This window comes from Equus przewalskii, chromosome 28, assembly GCF_037783145.1.
Source record: "Equus przewalskii isolate Varuska chromosome 28, EquPr2, whole genome shotgun sequence".
Lineage (NCBI taxonomy): Eukaryota > Metazoa > Chordata > Mammalia > Perissodactyla > Equidae > Equus > Equus przewalskii.
In genome coordinates, this window is record NC_091858.1 from 1,148,035 (window position 1) to 1,170,317 (window position 22,283).

The following is a 22,283-nucleotide window of genomic DNA, read 5'->3' on the forward strand; positions in this document are numbered from 1 at the left end:
GCTTTATAACCACAGGTTGTTAATTATCCCTTTCCCCGGTAGAAAGGAAATATTAATTTTTGATGTGTTTAGGGAGCTTCAGGCTGGGAAAAGAGGAACCCGGTGCCCTGATTTAGTGAGAGTGGTTAGGGAAGGCTCTCTGAGAAACTAAGACCTGCAGCGAGGAGAAGGATGAGAGGCTGGGGAAGGACGGAAATTTCCATCCAAGCAGAGGGAGGGTCTTACACAATGCCGTGAAAATATGAAAGGACCAGGCTACTCAACAGCTAAGAGAGGGCCAACATGCCACAGGACAGTGAGCAAATGCGCAACTTTAGAGAGTAACCAGGAGAACAGCCCAGCAGGACGTAATGCCGGAGGTAGGGGTCAAAAACACAGGGTGTGTAGGTCAAGAAAAGGTCTGATGGGAAGCCAGTGAAGGATTTTAAATGTACAGCGATTCATTAACATTTTAAAAAGATCACTCATTTACACTTTTAAGTGATCATATGGTTGTTATAGGGAAAATAGACTGGAGTGCATCAAGAGGCAGAGACACCAGATAAGAGTCCAAGTGACAGAGTATGGAAGCTTAGAGAAGGACGATGGCAATGGAAATAGGCAGAAGTAGATGAATTTGAAATATTTTTTATAGGGAAGATCTACATAAATTTTCTGATAAACTGGATCTAAGGAATGAGAGAAAGTGAGAAATCACTAATAATCATAAAGGATAACATTGGCTAACCACTTACTCCAGGCCAGTCACTGTTCTAAGGCAATACATGGGATACCTCTCTCAATGCTCAGAACAATCCTGTGAGGCGGGCCCTGCTATCATCTCAGTCTCACAGGTCGAGAAAAAGAAGCAACAAGCAGGTGAGTAATTTGTCCAAGGTTATACAGCTAGTAAATTGTGGATCTCAGATTCAAATTCTGAACACAGAACTCACGACCAGAGAATGACTCCCAGGAATTTGGCTTGAGCAACATGCATGTACTGAGATGGGGGAGACTACAGAGGGAACAGTATCAATAGCTTGGATCTGGGCTTCCTGGTGACCTCCAAAGTCTCAGTAAAACAACAGAAAAGAGAATACTGAAGAAGAAACCCATTACGATGGTGCTAGAAAACAAGAAAAGATGCCACCAATGAAGCACCGGTTTTAAGAAATTCCAGGGACCAGCCCCGTGGCCAAGTGGTTAAGTTCGCAAACTCTGCTTCAGCAGCCCAGGGTTTCCCAGTTCCAATCCTGAGCGCGGATTTCGCGCCACTCCTCAATCCGTGCTGAGGCGGCATCCCACAGAGCTCAACTAGAGGTACCCACAACTAGAATATACAGCTATGTACTGCGGGGCGTTGGGGAGAAGGAAAAAAAAGCAGGAAGACTGGCAACAGATGTTAGCTCAGAGCCAATCTTAAAAAACAAAAAGAAAGAAAGAAATTCCAGGAAGATAATTTTCTGGCATAGTCTCAACCTAAAGCCTGAGAACCACTCTCCAAAGAAAGGTTCCTCTTGAGCAAGGGTTCTTAACCTCAGTTCCATGGGAGTCTGTCAATAGAATTCTGGAAGTCTGAAGTTAGATAGGGGAAAAAGTTAGATCTTTATTTTCACTTTAAGCTGAAATTTAGTATTTTTTTCAAATATGAAGGTATGCAACAAACCACAGTATTATTATCAGTAACTGTAACTTTGTCACCAATAGAGATCATAACCATTTTCACATCATATAACAATTACTGCAGATATCATGAAATATCATTTATAGTCATCCCCACTTTCAAATGATAGTAGTTACTAGACCCACCACTAACTCTTCTTATGAGTAAAGAAAAACAATATATTACCACATCACAAGTATCTTTAATATTTTGGTAACCAACATAATTGGTTACTTCTGCAGCTCCATGTATATTACTATATGCACTTAAAAAGCATGATACTGACAAGACATCCAGAGCTTTACCAGACTGTCAAAGGGGCCATGCACAAAAAGAGACCCTGCTCAAGAGCACTGTGCCTCAAACTGCAGCTCATGACCCATTAGTGGCTGTGTAATCAGTTGTGCGTGTCATGACCAGATTATTATACAAGTAAGTTTATACACACACATATATTTAACAAAATAAAACTGAAAATACCAGAGTAGATAACACATAGTAAGATAAACATTGTTTTAGAAAACTTCTAAGTTGTGCGTGTGTGTATGTGTGCGTGCGTGTGTACTGGATCACAATGTAAAATGTATTTCTCACCATGAGTCATGGTCAAAACTTTTGGAAGCACACTGCTCTAGAACAGCTCTCAAACTTTAGCATGAATTAGCATCACCTACAGGGCTCATTAAAACACATACTGGAGGGACCAGCCCCGTGGCCTAGTGGTTAAGTTTGGTGCACTCCACTTTAGCGGTCGGGCTTCAGTTCCCCGGGCACAGACTTACAGCACTCATTGGTGGCCATGCTGTGGCAGTGACCCACGTACAAAAGACAGGAGGACTGGCACAAATGTTAGCTCAGGGTGCCTCTTCCTCAGCAAAATAAATAAATAAGAAGTACTTTAAACACACACACACACAGACATACACACACACTGAGGGTTCACCCAGAGTTTCGGATTCAGTGCATCTGGGATTTTTGGTCTGGGAATTTGCATTTTCTAATAATGTTGCAGATGATGCTGATGCTGCTGGTCCAGGGACCAAATTTTGCACAGCACTGCTCTAGACTAGTGTCTTTCATACTTGACTAGATATATGCATCACCTGGGAATCTTGTTAAAACATAGATTGAGCAGGTCTGGGGTACAGCCTGAGACTCCGCATTCCTAAAAAGCTTCAAGGCAATGCTGATGCTGGTCCATAGAGCACACTTGTGCTAAGGCTTGAAAGCGAAGCAGTGTTCAAAGCACATTCCGAATTTCACAGAAGAGAAACAGTTTTTAAAGAGATTCTCTCCCCAGAAGTAAAAGACTAAAGGGCTCGACCCTAATAAAGTAATCCATACTACGACAATTATGGAGGAACCTAAAACTCAACATTCACCCCCAAATCTAAGCATTAACATTCCCCTGCCTTGCCTGGTGAAATAAAATTCACTCCATTTACATTAACTATTCTTTTTTTTTTTTTTCCTGCAGAGAAAGATTTCCCCTGAGCCAACATCTATTGCCAATCTTCCTCTCTTTTATACATGGCTCACGGCTACAGCATGGCCGCAGATGAGTGGTGTAGATCCACGCCCAGGAACTGAACCCAGGCCGCCAAAGAAGAGCGCACTGAACTTAACCACTAGACCACCAGGCCGGCCCCTCATGTTAATTATTCTTAAAGCCACAAGCCCCAATGATATATCCTCTCTCCATGCCAAGGGTTACAAATCTTCACCCATCTCTACGATAATTTTTGCAGGTCTGAAAAACTGTATTTGAAACAATCAACTTGATGGAAGACCCACATAATTCAGCACTACTTTTCCTTCTGTATTACTCACTGAATAAAATATATTCTTTTGTTTTATCACAGTCACTTTAGAAACAGAAGCCTTATTAGGAAGTACAGGATATGAACAGTCGCAAATGGAGTGACTGTCAGATGCTGCAGGCTCACGGCCAGGCTGGGTCTTCCACTCAGCGTCACACCAACGCGGAGGCTTTGGACTTCTGCTTCCCTATTAATAGAGGGTTATTCAAATTTATCTCTAAGGTGCCTCCTAATTCTGAAACACAAAGATTCTTCACACTTCTGAACCACCTTCACAGATATTTCACTAAGGAGGAAAAACATAAATCTTCTCCTTGTGATAAAATTACAATGACTTGATAACCAAAATGTGCCCTCCACTTAAAAATGCAACTCCACCACTAAACGGACAGGACAAATAAAATTCCAACCTCACATTTTATATGGCTTTTCAAATTTACAAAGAACTTTCAGTTATATTATCCAACTCTCAAGATATTACTGATAATAATTACCAATTTTAGACACAAGAGAAATACTACTTATATAAAATAACTCTTTTAACTGTCTAGCTACAAAAAATCAAGAGAAAGCAGAAAGCTGCACGCAAATTTCAGAAGTAAAAGTAATTTGCAGTTGATTTGGGAGGGGAAAGACGGGGCCAGAGGAGGCACAGTGGAGGTAGGGGCTGAGAGCAGAGTTTGAGGAGGGTGACATGCTCCTTCATCTCCTTATCATTTCAATTTCAGTATGATGTTCAGAGGATGAGAGTCCCCTAGTCAGTCAAAGTTCAGTATTACAGAATACTTTAGGCCAGAGAAGATGAAAAGCTAAATTAAAGATTATAAAAATATTTCACAACTCACTCAAAACTCACACTTGATTCCAACATTCACACTCCACACTCAATTCTGTTCAACCCCATCTGCTCCCATCACCCAGCAGAAGTCAGGGCCATGGAAAGAGGGCACTGCTCATGCCAACTCAAGGGTCAGCAAGAACAGGAAGCTGAGCACTAACACTGTAAAAGGCAATGGTTAGGTGTTACAAATGCTGTCCCCCAAAAGTCATATGTTGCAATCCTAACCCCCAGTACCTTAGAGGTGACCACATTTTGAGACCGTCTTTAAAGAAGTAATTAAGTTAAAATGAGTCATTAGGGTGGGCCCTAATCCAATATGACCGGTGTCCTTATAAAAAGAGGAGATTAGGACACAGACACACAGGGACAACTGTATGAAGACAGAGGGAGAAGCAGGCCATTTTCAAGCCAAGGAGGGAGGCTTCAGAAGGAACCAAACATGCTGACACCTTGATCTCAAATGTCTAGCCTCCAGATGTGTGAGAAAGCAATTTTTTCTCACCGTCTGTGGTACTTTCTGATGGCAGCCTAGCCAATTAACACATAAGGAAAAGCCAAAAGAGTTAAGAGCAAAAGGGAAGTTGTTTAGGACAGGTAACTTAAGTCCTGTTGAAAGGGAACACAACCAGTCCAAGTCACACCACAGAATACTCAAAGGCCAAGGAAGGGGAATGGAGGGAGTGAGGAGCTAAAACAAGCAGGACTGGTGAGAAGGAATGGTTATCAAGCAGTTAGATCCCCAGACTCCCACCTACTTCATCGGGCAACTGTCCCTGGTCCACCCAGGCAGAAGAATGGAGCTTCATCCACCAGAGAGATTTCACAAAGAACATCCCTGGCCCGGGGGACACCAGGCACAACTGATACAAGGATACCACAGTGGAAACGGGACTTGTTTGCAGGATGTTAAGATGCTTAGACTTCTCTCCCACGCAGCCTATGGAATACTGACACCCGAGACCCTGCAGGCAGGAGATCTGAAGAGTTTTCTCTGCAGAAAGCAACCAGCCCAAGAAGAAAGATCTAAATAATTCAGTCAGGGGTGCACTAATAACAGCCTAACCAGATCCTTCTACAGTGAAGCTTAGAACTTCCAATTGGCTATTTAACCTCACTATTATATTACATTATATTCCTTAATTCTCATGACTATGACATTTTTTGAAAATTACAGACCAGTTATTTTGTAGAATATTCTTCAACTTGGGTTTGTCTTTACCTTTCCTCATGATTAAATTCAGATTACACATCTTTGACAAGAATATCACAGATGTGATGCTGTTCTCCTCTTTGCATCCTATCTAATGGAATATAATTTCAATTTGTCCCACTACTTATCGCATGCATTCACTGTGATCTGCCACCCTTCTCCTCTGTCAACTTAAACTTTTTCTCTTTGTAATCAATTAGTTTGCTGTGGAAAGATACTTAGAAACAAGGTAAATATGCCATTCCTCATGAAATTTTCAACTTGTAAATTAATTTATATTTATCAGTATGGACTGAATTTATGTTTTATCCAGTGAGTTGTAATCCACCACATTCATTATTTATTTCAATACTCAAACTTCCTGGTTTTGGCCAGTGAAAGCTCTAGCTGGCTTCTGTGTCTTTTTGACACGTCCCCGTTATTCTCTGAGCACTTCTTTACTTTCTGGTACAATAGGATGGTCCAGGCTTCTCCCTGGAATCAGTCATTTCTTTAAAAAAAAAAAAAAAAAAACAAAAACCTGGTCTCTTTTAGTGAAGACTATTATTTACCATTTAGATACGAGAACTGGACATTGGGTAGTTGGGTATGCTCATTGCTACTGGGGTGTACCTGCTTGTAGACCAGCTCAGGAATAGAGATAGGAAATTTTAAACAGACAGGCACAAGCACACCTACACACACACACACACACACACACACACACCACACTCTGCAGTAGGCTGAATAAGGACCCTTCCCAGGATGTCTACATCCAAGTCCCCGGAATCTGTGAATGTTGCCTTATAATGCCAAAGACTTCGAAAACGTGATTAAATTTCTTAATATGAAGAGACTATCCTGGACTACCCAGGTGGGCCAAGATTTGAGACAGAGAAGAAAGTCAGAGGAAAGCAGAGTGAGAGAAAAGATGCTGTGCCATCAGACGGAGGCAGGGGCCACAAGGCAAGAAATGCCATTCTGGAGGCTGCAAATGGCAAGGAAACATCTCCCGAGAGTCTCCAGAGAAAGCACTACTTGCTGGCACCTTGGTTTTCGGCCCTAAATCTCATTTCAGACTTCAGGCCTCCAAAACTGTAAGAAAATAAATTTCTGCTGTTTTAAGCCACCAAGTTTGTGGCACTTTGTTATAGCAGCCACAGGAAACTAATACAGACAGAGAAATACATACACAAAAGCTCACACACTTTTGCGATCTACATCTATCTAATAAAAAAACTATGAGTTCCCACTCCCATTTCTTCGGTAAGTATACTTCTGCTGCTTTCAAATGCAAATAAGTTGTTAATGAAATAATCACAAGACTTAACAAGTAATTATTATTCCACTGATACTGTTCCTTGTTATTGCAGTCCATCTAAATATACTTTGCTCTTCCACTATAATGAAGAAATTTGTATTGAAAAGCAAACAAACAAAACCATGCATTGCCACAGTTTACCTGGTAATAAAGAGAGAGATCCAAATCACATCCTGTGCAGCACTTTTCCCTTCAAATGTAATTGACACATGCCTGCACATGAACAAGCTGAAAAGACCTGTGTCTGAGAAGGAGGGGGTGGTCCATGTAATTTACAACTCCCCTGCCCCCAGCCCCCACTCCCTTGACAGGCTAATTGGAATGATATTCCAAAGCTAGGAACAGCGCCAAGTAACACTGGCACAGAGAGCCTCTGGAGAATAAAGAGAGGCCAAAACAGCCAGGAGACAAACGGGATAACAGAAAGGCCATACCGTTGACTTCTGAAGGCTAGAAACGGCATCAAAACCAAAGGGCAAGGCCAGAAATGGACACAGGCTAAGGAGAAGACAGCGGCAAGAAGCAGAACTCAGCCCTCGTCACTCTCCAGCCCTGCTGCCAGCCTGTCTCTAACTGTGTGAGCAGAGCCAAGAGCTGAACCCGTGGCCCTTTCAAAAGCCCCTGATGGTCTAGTGTCATTTTCCCACCAGGTGCTGTCCATTCCCTCGGCCCAGGCCCTGAAAGCACACTTCCCTGGGCAGGGCGGGGGGCTCGGCTGCTCCTCCAGGCACGCGGTAGGGAAGCCAGACCAACAGGTGGCAGAGGACTGTGGAGCAGAGACAGGGGCACCATGCTGCCCTCCACTGACATGCAGGTCAAGTCAGGGAAGGGTAAGGAAGCAAGCCTTTGGCCAACTCAAAGGACTCCTGCCTTGATAATCTGCATCTTGGACCCATTTTAGTTGACTTCTGAGTAACTGGGAAGATTATATCCCCCTTTTAGGAACTGTGCCTGCCCTGGACAAGACTCTGAATTCACACTACATTATGACTTACTACACATGGGGACAGAGGCTTTATTTTTTTGGAGTGTGACGTAGAAAGTTAAGGGCTAGGAAACCAGGATGATAAACGTTCTGTAACAAAGCTTCCCGTAAAATAAAGGTGAGACACGGGGATGAAGTTTTCCTCACAGCTCCTTCACTAAGGCACCAAGTAACTAAAGTGTTGGAAAGCTTCAATGACAGAATCTAAAGAAAATTAGTGACCAAATGTTATTAGTGCACAACATATGTTCTGCCTTTCCCACCACTTCATAACTAGTGATGAGAGATGGTGAGGCCTTGACGGCAGACCTGCAGACCCAGCGATTCTAGTCTCCATGTGGCCTTTCTTGTTTCTCTACGTGCTACCTACCTTTGTCACCTTCCTCAGGGTCTTGTACCTGTGTACTTCCGATAAGGCTTAAAACTCATAAATGAGGCTGACAATATAAAGATCTAGATTTTAAAAAGAAAAACACCCACTTTTCAGTCTTTGAAGAGCTCTCCTTACTTGCTACAGGCTCCAGGTTCTCACTCAGGAGGCCAGGGCTTTCCACACGCAGGTACTACGAGGGAAGGCGGGAACACCGCAGAGAACTGGGAAAGCCAGCCCAGCAGAACCAGGGTCCGGCCCAGGAAATCAACCAGACTGTGAATGAATAACATTTACAAATGCCGCCCTGTGCACGCAACAAAAAAGGAGGATGGCTGGGGACTAAAAACAATCAAAACAAGTGTCACGCAAAGCAGACAGAGACCACAGGCTCACAGCAAGTGTTCATAAACATTTTTGCTGAATCCTTATAAACTCAGCAACCTCAAAACAGCCTTGAAGGCTTGGCAGAAATGCCATAAGGTTACATAAGTGAAAACTAAGTATCAGCCTTATTCACCTAAATCTAAGCTTTGCAACATAGGAAAGTGTCTTTAGTTACTCCAAAGTTTCCACTAACTTCTGATAAAAATTAAATCCATTCTAATTTTTTAAAAAACATGTCATTTGGCACTTTGACAGGAAGGAAAAATAGGTGTTAAATGTGAATCCAAGGTGGGCATCATGAACAGTGTCTTCTCATCTCAGTTTACTACATCTTTACTTCCCTTAACCTGAAAGTCACCTCTGGGCAGAGCTACATATCTTAGTGAAACACGTAATTCTAGGACTGGATCTTACAAATAAGACATGCTAAAGACTGTTCTTGATTAAGGTAAGAAAATCAGCCATAATTTTCTTCTCGTCCAAGGAAGTATGTGAGGGATTAAATAAATTAAACCAACACTCTTTTCTACTTACGAAGCATAAACCATTTACTCAACCTGCACGTACAGAGAAAAAATTACCTCTGGGCAAATACAAGCATTCTGAAAGTCATAAAATCCAGGCTGTAATTTAAGCTATAACAGTCCCTGGAATATTAGGAATAATGTGGTCTACCTACATTTTACCAGAGCAAAGTATCTCCAAACACGTGCCCCTTATGAAAAAGCCCAATGATGATGAGTTTGGTGTCATAAAGAGACAATCAGAAGAGTCAGGTCAGCCCCCTGGGAAGCATCTGGGTCTGCCTGCAGGACATAAATCCTGACCAGAGGGCACCAAGCATGTCACCCCCAGCTGTTAACAGATGCCCATTATGAAGAAACATGCATGGGCTGAGGGAAAGGGATCTATAAAACACGCATCTGTCAAGTCAAGGGCAAGAAGGACACTAAAGAGAACATAAGTCCTGCAAATAGAAATCTAACAAAATATTCCAAGTCAATTCTCAGACAAATAACACTAGTTAACAATGATCTGGATGAAATTTTATCATTGAAATTTTAATTTAAAATGATACAGAAAAGTAAAATATATATTATGTGAAATATAAAAATATAACAGGGTAATACCTCTGTCAATTACCAGTAAAGTCATTTCTTCAAAATGTCCTGACAAGGCAGAGGTATTAATTGCCTGATTTTCCACTGATAACTTCCCAGGGTGCCAGCTTCAGGAAAGTCAGATGGGCAGTCAAAAGGTAAAAGACACTACACAAACTGACAAAGTGACCTGGATTCTGATTTCAGAAGATCTCCTTTCTTTAAACAAGCGTTGCCTAGCTGGAATACTAAAAAGCTCCCATTTTCCGTGTTGAGCTTTTACAAAGACACAAACTATTCCTTTGTAAGCCAAAATGAGTAAAGTTCTCAGAAACAAACTGCTTACATAAGCATGTTAAAAGTAATTAATTCTTTCAGGACTTTTAGGTCCCATTTGGTCAATTACCTCTTCAGGGACATCAAGTTGACACTGTGCCCATACCAAGTTCATCAGCCTCACGCACAGATTCAGATGATCCAAGAACTGACTTGTTCTCACTCATACTGGAGAAAGATAATGGAGGGGTAGTGGAACATTCTAGAGCAGAATTGCTGCTGGTCCGGGGATGACCTGCGACAGTGTTGTGGGGTGCTTGTGGATAAACTGCAGCTTGTAAACTACTCAGGCCTGCCCAACTAGGTCCTGGAAGTGCAGCTGGAGGACCTGACTTTTCACCTAACTCCTCGAGCTGCTTAAGCTGGTGAATAAGTGACTGAGCTTGGTGAATAAATGATTTGCCAAGAGGTGTTTTCACTTTTATAGTTTTAAAGATGTTACACACACCCTATTCCCCATCCACCCAACCACATTCCCTAGTCTCTGAATGCCAGAGCTTCTGAAGGTTAGAGGCTTGTTCATTCTTTTTTTTTTAAATTTTTTTTTTTTTTCAGAAAGACTGGCCCTGAGCTAATATCCGTGCCCATCTTCCTCTACTTTATATGTGGGACACCTACCACAGCATGGCTTGCCAAGCAGTGCCATGTCCACACCTGGGATCCAAACCAGGGAACCCGGGGCCGCCGAAGCGGAACATGCGAACTTAACCACTGAGCCAACAGGCCGGCCCCAGGCTTGTTCTTTCTATTTTCACATCCATAATTGGAATATAAAAATAATGTGATAAACGATATTTTTTAGGTTGAATTCAAATAATACTTAATACTTCACAAAGTATTACTAAGAGTTAATTTTAAGAACGCTTGCTGGGGCTTCCTGGAAACCTAGAAACTGACTTGTTTCTGTAGAAAAATAAAAGCTGAGTTCCAAATAATTTAATTATAAATGAACTTTGGGGATTCACTTATAAAAGTTGGAGATTGCCTTTACATGTTATTTAGACAGGTGGTAAAATCTGGTTAACTGAGGTTGGCAGCTCACATCAATTGATGAACAAAGACAGCTGCTGTGAGTCTGATTACAGACCCCCAATTTCGCTTGGGGGAGCTGAAAACAAATCATCTTCCATACAAGAGCAAATTAATGAAAAATATAAGGAAGTGGTGGTATTATAACAATTCTATTATTTGGAACACAATAATCCAGCAAACACATATTCAGAACATAGAAAGTAGATTTTCAGAGTGGCCAAAGTATACATGTTTAAAAGTCCAAGCAATTAAATACACATACTTTATTCAGGAGAGCCCCTCAAGGCTCTTATATATGGACAATTTGGGGAAATTTCATTATTTTCTAACTCTCATAAGACTCTACTGTATTAGGGAGAAGGGCTAACAGCAAGCAGACACTACCAAAAATCAAGAATGACAACCCCAAGTCTGACTGTAAAGAAAAATGATAAAAGACAACATAAAGTTAAGGACAAGCATAGACTGGGAGTAAATATTTGCAACATATACTTAAATATCCAAGATATAACAAATTCCAACAGATCAATAAGAAAAAGACAAACCCAATAGAAAAACAGAAAGAAGACAAAACCAGACAATCTAAGAAATGCAAAAGTAAATGACCAATATATGTTAAATGATGTTCAACCTTGCTAAAAATCAGTGAAATACAAAATAAAAGCTACCAAGTTTTACGCATCATATTGGCAAAAATTAAAATGTATGAACATATTAAAATTTTTTCATTTGGAAGTAACAATAGTCTGACTTCATAGGGTTTTTGCAAGGATAAAGGAAGATAACATGTGAAGCATTTAGAACTCAGCTCGGGACATTAGAAGTGTCCAACAGATGTTAGTTGCTGCTGTTATCATTATAATTACCATTTGTATTTCTACATTATTTGGTTTACATCTCTCTCTTATTCAACTATAAGCCTTTGGAGTAGAGGAGTTAAGGGTGCATTTTTTAACAACAATTTTTATTCAATAATATACTGTTAATATATTTTCATTTCATCAATACATATATACCTTACTTTCTCGACTACATAATACTCTACTGTATGGCTATAACATAATTTATTAGCTTATCAATTTCTTACTATGGTAAATAGTGTTGTAGTGATCAAGTTTCTACGTACTTCTTTACATTTCTTTTCTGATTATTAGTTTAGGAAAATCTCCTAGAAGTAGAATTTTGGGGTCAAAGGCATAAGACTCTTGATGTGTGCTGCTGAGCTGCCCTCCAGAGAGCCTGTCCCAGCAGTGGGCAGGAATTCTGCTTTCAATCATGTCTGAAATTCCATCCAAATCACAGTTCTTAGCATATTCTACATACCTAATAAATCGGATGAATGGAAGGAAAGACAGAAGGAAGCGGAGAGAAAAGGACATTTGTAGGAAAACAATCATTTGAGGAAAGGCAGGCCGCTGGGGAAGCGCAGAACATGTTCAGAAAATGACAGCTAGCCCAGTTAAGCTGCTGGTAGGACATAAAGGGAGGCTAGGAAAAGAGAAACAGATCAGTGCTTCTCAAACTGCAGTGGACAGACCAAACACTCAGGGATCTTGCTAAAATTCCAGGTCTGATTCAATGGGTCTGGGGTGGGGTCTAAGATTCTGCGTGTCTAAGAAGCTCCAGGTGACGCTGAGACTCTTGGTCCAGGAATACACTTTAAATAGTAAGGAAGCAGATGATTACACTGAAGAAGCAGATTAGCACCAAAGAGTTTCAAACGTCAGGCTAAAGAGTTCGGACTTGGTATTCAATTATTTGGTAGTCAATTTAAGGGAGGGAGGTATATTAGAAGTTTCTGAGCAAACGACACCTAATCACTAGAGAAAAGTCAGACAGGAGAACTCCTAATGCCACAGCACCAACCAAGTCTTACTTAGACTATGGTTTATGTTGTTTTGTTTGACATTTTAATATTTTCTCTGCTTGGGTTAATATTGTAACAAACGAAGCTACTACTTTGGCAAAGTATCAGTGCTTTACATATATCCCTTTCTAGCCTAAAGATTATTGTTAATAATGGAAGAGATGCTTAACAGATAAAGACAAAAGGATTAAGGGTTTTGCTCTTCTTTAACTCCCTACCCACTTCTTCTCGGGCCCATTCACCAGAGGCCATACCCCAAAGCTCCTGGTCACTGCTTTATCACTGTTTCTGGTGACAACCGGGAGTCCAGACAGAGGTGCTGTCTATAAAAATGACACAATGGGGTGGGCCCCATGGCTGAGTGGTTAAGTTCACACACTCCGATTCGGCGGCCCAGGGTTTCGCCAGTTCGAGTCCTGGACGTGGACGTGGCACCGCCCATCAAGCCACGCTGAGGCAGCATCCCACATACCACAACTAGAAGGACCCACAACTAAAAATACACAACTATGTACCGGGGGGTTTTGGGAGAAAAAGGGAAAATAAAATCTTTAAAAAATAATAAAATAAAAACAACACAATGTTGTGTCCCCCGCCCATACCTACAACTAACTATAACTATTTCAAATGCAGCAAGAGGTGAGTGCCAACCTTCAGAGCACATATCACTCACCTCACATGCCCAGGCTTCAGAATAAATAATCACTCAGGAAAGAAGGCTGACGGGGGGCTGGCCCCGTGGCCGAGTGGTTAGGTTCGTTCGCTCCGCTGCAGGTGACCCAGTGTTTCGTTGGTTTGAATCCTGGGCGGGGACATGGCACTGCTCATCAAACCACGGTGAGGCAGCGTCCCACATGCCACAACTAGAAGGACCCACAATGAAGAATGTACAACTATGTACTGGGGGGCTTTGGGGAGAAAAAGGAAAAAAATAAAATCTTAAAAAAAAAAAAAGAAGGCTGACGGCACACAACTCGAGAAGTACATCTAACTGAGGGAAACACAGTCAAAGGTAAGAAGAACCTAGAGAGAGGCCAAATCTCCAAGAGCTAATTCCACATCATCCCATCAACCTCCAGCCTCTCCATACATCATCAGCACCGAAGAGCTGACAGAAGCCAGCATTTGCTGAATTTCTTTCCGCTATTCCATTCCAGCTTGGAAAGGGAGGGATGAAAAGAACAGACAGGAGCAACTCTGGCAGGCTGAACTCAACACCTGGTCTCACCCCACAGCAACACTTCAGATCACAGCAGCTGCCGAGGCCCTCGTGAGGCTCTCTCAGGAAATTGCTGCTTGCTGAAGCTCATGAGATCATCAAGTTAGTAATGAGTGCACTTGCTCATGGGGCGAAGTGTGGGTGCAGCTGGTGTGATCAAGAAAGCGAGGGACCTGTGCTGCGGTCACATGTCTCAGGCCAGGACACTTCAGACGTCTGCCATGGCACACACAGACACCGGGGGAGTGTGAAGAGATATAAACCATTCGGAAGATAATTTGGCTATTTCTATCAAAACTTGAAATGTACACACACTTTTAGCAATTCTACTAGTAGGAATTTATTCCAAAAAACACCTACATGCCAAAATGATGTTTGTTTCAGCAAAATACAAGAAACAACTTAAAGGTCTATCAACAGGGGTCTAGTTAACTGTTGTGGAACGTGAGGAAATACAACAGGCACACTAACAAGAGAATGAGGAAGACTTTAAGTTCTACAACAAAACTATCTCCAAGACATACTACTGAGTAAAAATTGCAGGGTGGGAAACCATGTGTAGAATACGCAACCATTTATGGAAGGCGGAATGTGTTGTGTGTACACACACGTAATCTCTGGTAACAGGTTGCCAGGGAAACTGGGTTTCTGAGGTTGGAGAAGGACTTTCATTTTATAGCACCTACCCTTTTGTGTTAATTACTTTATTTATTTATTTATTCATCATATACCATGTATTATTATTTCCTATTTAGAAGGGGTTGGGGGTTTTTGGTGGTTTTGTTTGTTTGTTTGTTTGAAGGTTTCCCAGTGCATGGATTCCTTCTGAGCACTCAAGGAGTTACAGAAAACATTGACGTGTTTTCCTGTGAAGGACAACTGCAGGTCAGTCTCCCAAAACTAAACGCAAAGACTGCAAACAAGAGATCAGCACAATGAATTCAACAATCTAAAAAAACGATAATTCATCATGACCAAGTTGGGTTCATCCCAAGAATGCAAAGCTTTTTTAATTTTAGATATTGATTAATATAATTTACCTTACTGACAAATGAAAGGAGAATAACCTATATGATTACATGTAGAAAAATATTTGATAGAATTCAAAATCAGTTTATTATTTTAAAAAGAAGCCTTAGAAAACTAGGTACAGAAAAGAACTTCTGTAATCTGAAAAAGGCATTACAATACAACCCAGAGTAAAGGTCACACTTAATGGTAACATTCTCTTCCTGTAAGTCCTATGAGCAAATAATACAAAGGTGCTTAGTAGCGGCTCTGAACTCCTTTCTGGAAGATAGCCCCTTTAAAATATCCTACATACGATTTCAGGATATTTCAAGAATTCTTACTTCAGAATTTCCAAAGCCAGAAGTTCCATGAATCCCAACTGAAAAATTTTGAAGTAAAGGCTTTAAAAAAAGTGTAAAAATAGGAAGCCATTCTATAGCACTATCAGATTCATAGTACTAAAACAAAACTATACACTTAAAGTGCTCAAAAAACTTGAACGGGTCCTCAGCACACAAAATAAAGTCCACACTCTGCAGGCCTGCACAACATGGCTCCAATCTCCTATTCCAACTCTTCTCTCACTTTCCACTACACTAACCAACAGTATTCATCGACTCAGCGTTTAACGCCTTAGGACGCCACCAACCTTGCCTTCCACCCTTCTCTCCAAGCTCACATCCAATCAAGAGGGAAATGGGAGTCTTGACATCATCTTTATTACAGATAAAGCTGACTAGAGAAAACAGTTGTAGATCTGTGACAAGAATCAGCCAGACTTCCCCAGCTAGTCACTGACACAGCTAGACAACCCCAGCTACCCTAGAAGGACCAGGTGTGTTTAGGCAGAAAAAGCCAAGCGCAGGTGTTTCTGAACAGAGAGGCCAGGTGGGCACTGAGCTGAGGATCCTCCTTCTTTCTCCCCAGTTCGGTCATTAGAGAAGTCACTCTTCTACCCATGGTGGTCCCTCTGCCTAGAAACACGAGGCCAGGCAAATGTAGGCTGCCGCACTAACATTCAACTCTTTTTTCCAAGGCACAGTCCCACCCCTGACCTGAAAACCATCCCATCCCAGACAACATTTTTCATGTCATCCTTTCTTTGGAAGTCCTAGCACTTAATCCCTGTGCTACTCCTTTGATTCAACACTTACAATAATCTATCTTGTACTGATGAGTGATCTATCAAGAGAAAACAGACAGTAAGTTCCCTGAGCCTGGGACTCTATTTGATTTCTGAGCTCTCGACCCTTCGATGCATGCCCTGAACGAAGATGACACTCAAGTATCCACTGACTTTGAAAAATTATTAATGTCAGAATGGGGAGTGTAGTCTTTGCTGGGTAAGAAGGAATCCTAATTAAGGAGAAACAGGATCAAGAGGTGTTTTCTGATGATTAACAGTCAATGGCACGTCTGGTTAGAATATATGATACAAAGAAGCAGCAGGAGACGAGATAAAAGAGAAGCAAGAGAGAAAACTGCAGTTCCTTAGATGTGATTTGGAAAATGGTTCACTGAATGTCAGAGTAATAAATTAAAGCAGAAATCATGAAATAATGCAAGGCTGTCCAAGAAACAACTGAATAAAAACAAATCCTAAACTGCAATAGGAAATCTTAGAAAATGCATAAATACAGAAAGGGTCGCTGTAGGTCACTAGCCGGTAATAAACTGCTGCTTCTGTGATTATTGCTCACATAACAGCACTGTTATGTCACTTTCATACTCTTTCTAGTCATCACCACTAGATCCCAAGTAGATCCCTATTAGAGTTCCAGGCCTAACGGAAAAAATAATGAAGATGATTTGAGGAGCTGAAAACGAGACTTCCAGAGGGAGTAAAAAAGCCTGGGGCGAATATAGAAACATCTCAGAGGGGTAATCCGACTCTTGAAGACTGTAAGTTAGAGAACATGGCACTTTTATACATTTTACAACCCCGTTAAAAAGCGGACAAATTCAGCAACAGAAAAAATTTTAGTTAAATACGAAGGAGAAACTCTCTCTATATAAGCATTGTTAATGAAGCAGTGGTAGAAACAATACAATCTTTTTTAATTAGTCAACTCAGTACTTAGGAGTCCAAGAGTTGTCAACACGATGGGACAGCAATACAGAACACAGAGAAGGTTGTTATAATTTAAGCTAACGAAATAAACACAAAGACAACAAAAAAAGAAGAGCCATAAAAATTAAATATATACAGAAGGTATTTGTAGATAAAACAGTCCTCTAGAGACGTCTTTAAAATTACTGTATTTTATTCGTCCTGAGTCAAACAGCAAGATAAATCAGCTATCTGTCTAACAAACATATTTCGAAGTCCTGGCCGATAGTGTACATCTTCCTCCACTGCCCAGAGCTCACCCCTTCAAGCCCATAACAAACAGACGTCATTTGATCTCCTGATGTAAAATCTACTACACTGGCTTTCATTTTTCAATGAAATGAGACTAATGTAAAATTTAGTCTCAAAATGAAGATGAGTCAACTACAATTCTTAAAACTTTGTCGTGCCTATCAGGAATTCTCTTAAAAAAATTTCTCCAACACTAAAAAACTTAGAAATCTTTGCTTTACTTTCCAGTTAGGAATATATGACAATATAGACACACAACAAAAGGGATTTTGAGGGGGGGAGGCTGGGAAGGATAATGTCATTTCTGAAAAAAATGGCAAACCATATCACTAATGCATCTCCAGCGAGAGGTATTTTTTTACCGGGTAAAAAGATCATCCTTAGATGGACTTTGAGTTATTCCAGTTTGACTATCAAGCTGATGCTTGAATCCTTCCACAGCATCCTGAAGTTCGAATACTTCCAGCTGCTGAAGAACTGCCTAGCCTGGATAGCTCTTGTTGGTCTCAGTTGTTTATTTTTTTAAAAAGTTACGTATGATTACAAACAATAAACCAGGCACTCTGCTAAGAACTTCATATATCCTATCACCTTAATCCTTACCAGCACCTGAGATCTAGGTTCCATTGTCACTCGCACCTTGAAGAAGACACGGAAAGGTTAAAGGTCACATCAGGTAACCAACAGAGCCGAGACCTGCCAGGACCTTTGGCAGAGTTCTGCTTAGACACCATATATGTTCCCATACATTACAAACCACGAAGAACTTTACCCCCCTTAATTTCTACTTCCAAAATTAAAATTTCCTTCAAAACTTTTCTCACGCACATACCAGGCTCTCTAAGGTTCCTGTGCTCTATGGAATCCCAGTTTCTAAACCTTAGTTGGTTTTTTTTCTTATGTTATACATACCTGACCAGCAACAACTAAAATACAAAGCATCAACAAGACAAATTCAATTCTCCTCTTTCAAAATTACTCAGAAGGGTAAATAGAGACCATCCAAACATTAAAAAATTAGAATCAATGATTACTTCCCTACATTAATCTTGCCTGGGAATTCCTGCTATATAACATACCTGGGAGCAAATAATAAACAGGGCGTAGGGGTAAATGTATGGTCAGTAGCAATGTTTCAGGTATAAATAATTTATTAACAGTACCCCAAGTTTATTGAAACAGGAATATTTTAAGGCTTTGCTTCTAACTAAAGTACAGATGCCACATTACTGCAACATGAGGCAAATATGTCAGTGGAAAGGGTAGGAGTTATCAAGCTGGCCCCATCAGATGGCTCCATTCGTCCTAAGCATTCCACACTTGTACCATCCGCTTACTACCTCTCTGTGAATGCTGGTAGGTGCTGCAGGTGATTTAGCCCCAGTAGGTAGGCCTTCTTCATGCAGAGGACAGAAAAGTTACAAAAAACATAGAATTTACGCATTTCAGCACTTCCTACAAAAAAGATAATACCTCATTAAGAAGACAGCACACATATGTATAGTTTCTACCTGTATTTGCCTATATTTACAAAATGGCAAAATAGCTCAACTAAAATAAGTTCTAAGAAATATTATTTTCTAATTCTAATTAATAATTCTTATACTGCACAAAACTAATGCTTACTCCTTAAAACCTGGTGCACTTACTTTTTTACTTCAAGGATTAGGTTGTCTCAGAACCAATTCAAAGGAAAGACGATTTTCCCCCTCATGAGCACCCAACGACTCTGAACTTCTCTACCGCAAGGTCTCCCTTCATCTCCACAGCTGCTGGAGTGTGCAGTGGCTCTCAACTGGCTGTTTATTCCCAGAGAAGCACAAAAGACTCTTGTGTCTGCAACTATTCTCAACTCACTCAGCGCCAGCGGTCTCCATTTTACATCCAAGTCACTCCTTTTGCATATTTTGAAACTCAAAGAAAACACAGCATTAGAAACAAAGTGACACAGATGTCTTCACTGGGCTACATAACAGAACTATTACTATAAATAGCGTTGCTTTGGGGTCAGACTTCTTTACAGTCCTAAATTTTTTTTTAATCCTAGCCCTAAAATATTTAAAACAGACCACTAAAAAACAATTTGCGTGACCAACTTATTCTTCATTGAAGCTCAGCTCATAAAAAGATTCATTCATGTTAAAAAGCTATTCTTAGATGTGCCTAACTCATTGCTTAGAATCCACAAACAATTAAGCATTATACTTCAGTGGAATTTTAAAAGTTTAAAATTATATTTCTCCCATCTCATTTCCACCTCGCCCAGTCCTGCCATTCTGAATATCAACATTATTTTAAACTTTGCTGTTCTCTATTACAGTAGCTTCATTCATGGGTCATTGAGAAATCATGTCTTTCTGAACACTCTGGCACCAGCTGGGTCTTGGCTACCTAAAGATGGATGAGCACATCCTGCCACAGCCCAAGGGAAGTTTCTACACTGAAATCACGGGAGATCTACCCAGAGAGGAGGCTGTGCACTCCAGGAACCAGCATCCCTGCTGGGCCACTCACAAAAGGACCACAGGCTTCACTGAAGGCTTTGCTTTCTCTCATCCCATCTGCCCCTCCCTCGCAGTGACAGCATGAATCACAAGCCCCAGGGGAGAATGCAGGGCAGGTCACCAGAATGACAATTTAGCACTCAAGAAGGGCACAAGGTTTAAAATACGCTCTAAAAAAACGACAGCCTACAGTTTTCAAGCAGCCAGTCTCCACAAACAGACTTGAAGCTGCAAAATGCAGTAAGAGGCCTACGGCAAAAGTGTCCAATCCAATATGCAGTATTCAAGCTCGCAGGATTCCTGAGCAGGAGAGCAAATTAAAACACGTGAAGCCAAGAGGCCGGCTCTGCATTTTGCCACAGGGATATTATCACACCTACTGAATGGGCCTTCAGCTTCATACAGCACTTCATTTTATTTTTTAAAGCAACATGTCAACAAAAATAAACAGAAGCTTAATAGCAGAGTACAGCCAGGCCTGGGTTAAACTCCTGGTCACATAATCCTTGGTATTTTCCATGCCCATTTATTCCAGGGGGGGTAAGGCACATTGCCAGCATGATCTCATTAATCCTTCCTTACAACACCTGATGACAGGAGTAGGCAGCAAGCATTTTAATCTCCCTTTGCATAATGAAAAAAATAAATGTGATGTATAACTTTCCCCAGGATTACAGCTGGTGCACTCCCACAGTCAGGGAAACAGTTGACTTGACTCTCAGTAAAGGGTGGAATACACTGGGCTGTTTTAAAGGAAATGCTATTCACTGAGATAAGACATCCGGATTTCTTCATTAGGCAGCTGTGTAGTATACGTTTTGCAGATGGATTGCCGTTCCGCTCCTCACAAACTTTTACACTCTATACTAGACTGTCACAGGTTTTAAAAACACATACTTCTCCAGACTTCTCAGCTTCCAGTTATGCCCTACAACTGTGCTTCTCAAACAGGGTATCCTCAGATCCTCAGGGTTACCCAGCAGTGGGCCAAGGTACACAAAGTCTCAGGACCAACGAGTACATTTTCTCAGAGCTCACTTTGAACAGATGGTCATTTAAGACCTAATTTTTACATTAAAATAAATATATTTTTGGAAATGGAATGCAAAATTGGCATGAATCTTTTTAAATGAGTCATAAAAGAAATGATGCCCGGGCAGCATGCTGCCTCAGGAAATGGGCCCAAGCAGGACTAGGGAAGGAATAGAAGGGATGTTACTTGTATTTTGCTATGAAGGGTAGTTCAAGGGAAATATTTGAAAAAAACTGAAAAGCAGAACAAAAAGACTTACAAAAAGTTATTCCAGCCTACTTGCCCGGCCCAAACTATCCCAGGCAGATGGGAACACATATTTCCACAAAGGCTTCACTTGGCCTTCTTTTCACATGGGCTCTAAGACCTATCAGAGTGGAATTCTACTGCAGGTCTCCTATAAAAGTATCTAAAGATGACCAGTGGTAAAAGGCTATATCCACATTAAACCTAGACAACACTGAAAGCTACTTAATTGTCCATTTAGCTATTTTTAGAACACCTAACACAGGTGGTCAAGTCCTTTACCTACGAGCTGGTCCAGAAGGCACCTCAATTCCCCTGACTCTCGGGACAGTGTTTCTCTTTCCTATTTCACCCAAAAAAGTAAAAGAAAAGAAAGGCAAACGACCACGTACACTGGTAGGAGAGATTCCTTTACACTTACTAAAAACATTCACTAACTGCCAAAATAGTCACATCATCAAGTTAGTAACCAAAGATGAGGGCACATAAAAGTAACATGCAGGTTATTAGGAAAGTCAACTGACCGGGCGAACACAGGCTTCTGCCAAAACTCACTTCGTTCCAAATGCATAGAATTAGGATTAGGTATATTCCCAGAAGCTATGAGAGGAGGTGCTTCAACAGGAGGCTAACGAAAGATCTCAATGTACACCACCAAAACTCAACGGGGAAGCCCTGTGAGGAGCTAACAGAGCAGCTCTGCCCACGGGAGACACGCAGTCCAGCTCCTGAGGACAGCTCCAGACTGACGGAAGAACCAGGGGCAGAAAGCCACATCCATCTTCCCATAGTTCCTGAAACTGCCCAAGAAGGAAGACCTTCTTGTTTCTCAATTGTCTGGGGGTCCCAGGCGCCTTGGAGAAGGTAATGAACACACTGTCCCCTTTCCTAATGGGAAACAAATGCGCCTGTGCAAAACTCCGTACACTGCTTCAGGAAGCCACATGTTTCCACCAATAAGTGAGATTTCTCAACTCAAAAACCTGCTCCCAAGTCCAATTCTGACTAATTAGGATCC

At 41.2% G+C, this 22,283-nt stretch overlaps 1 protein-coding gene across 19 annotated transcripts in view; it reads right to left on the reverse strand.

Annotated features, from left to right (window-relative positions):
* PSD3 (pleckstrin and Sec7 domain containing 3) overlaps positions 1-22,283 on the reverse strand; it is a 644,089-nt gene that overhangs the window by 366,715 nt on the left and 255,091 nt on the right. The window contains exon 1 of one of the 19 annotated variants that reach the window (XM_070598612.1): positions 19,132-19,287. The exons of 14 other annotated variants lie outside the window; for them this stretch is intronic. The gene's annotated coding sequence lies outside the window, so the exon portion shown is untranslated. Of the gene's footprint in view, positions 1-6,954; positions 7,027-19,131; positions 19,288-22,283 lie in introns of those variants that run through there. 4 more of the 19 variants (XM_070598607.1, XM_070598618.1, XM_070598627.1 and 1 more) reach the window with 4 other exon arrangements.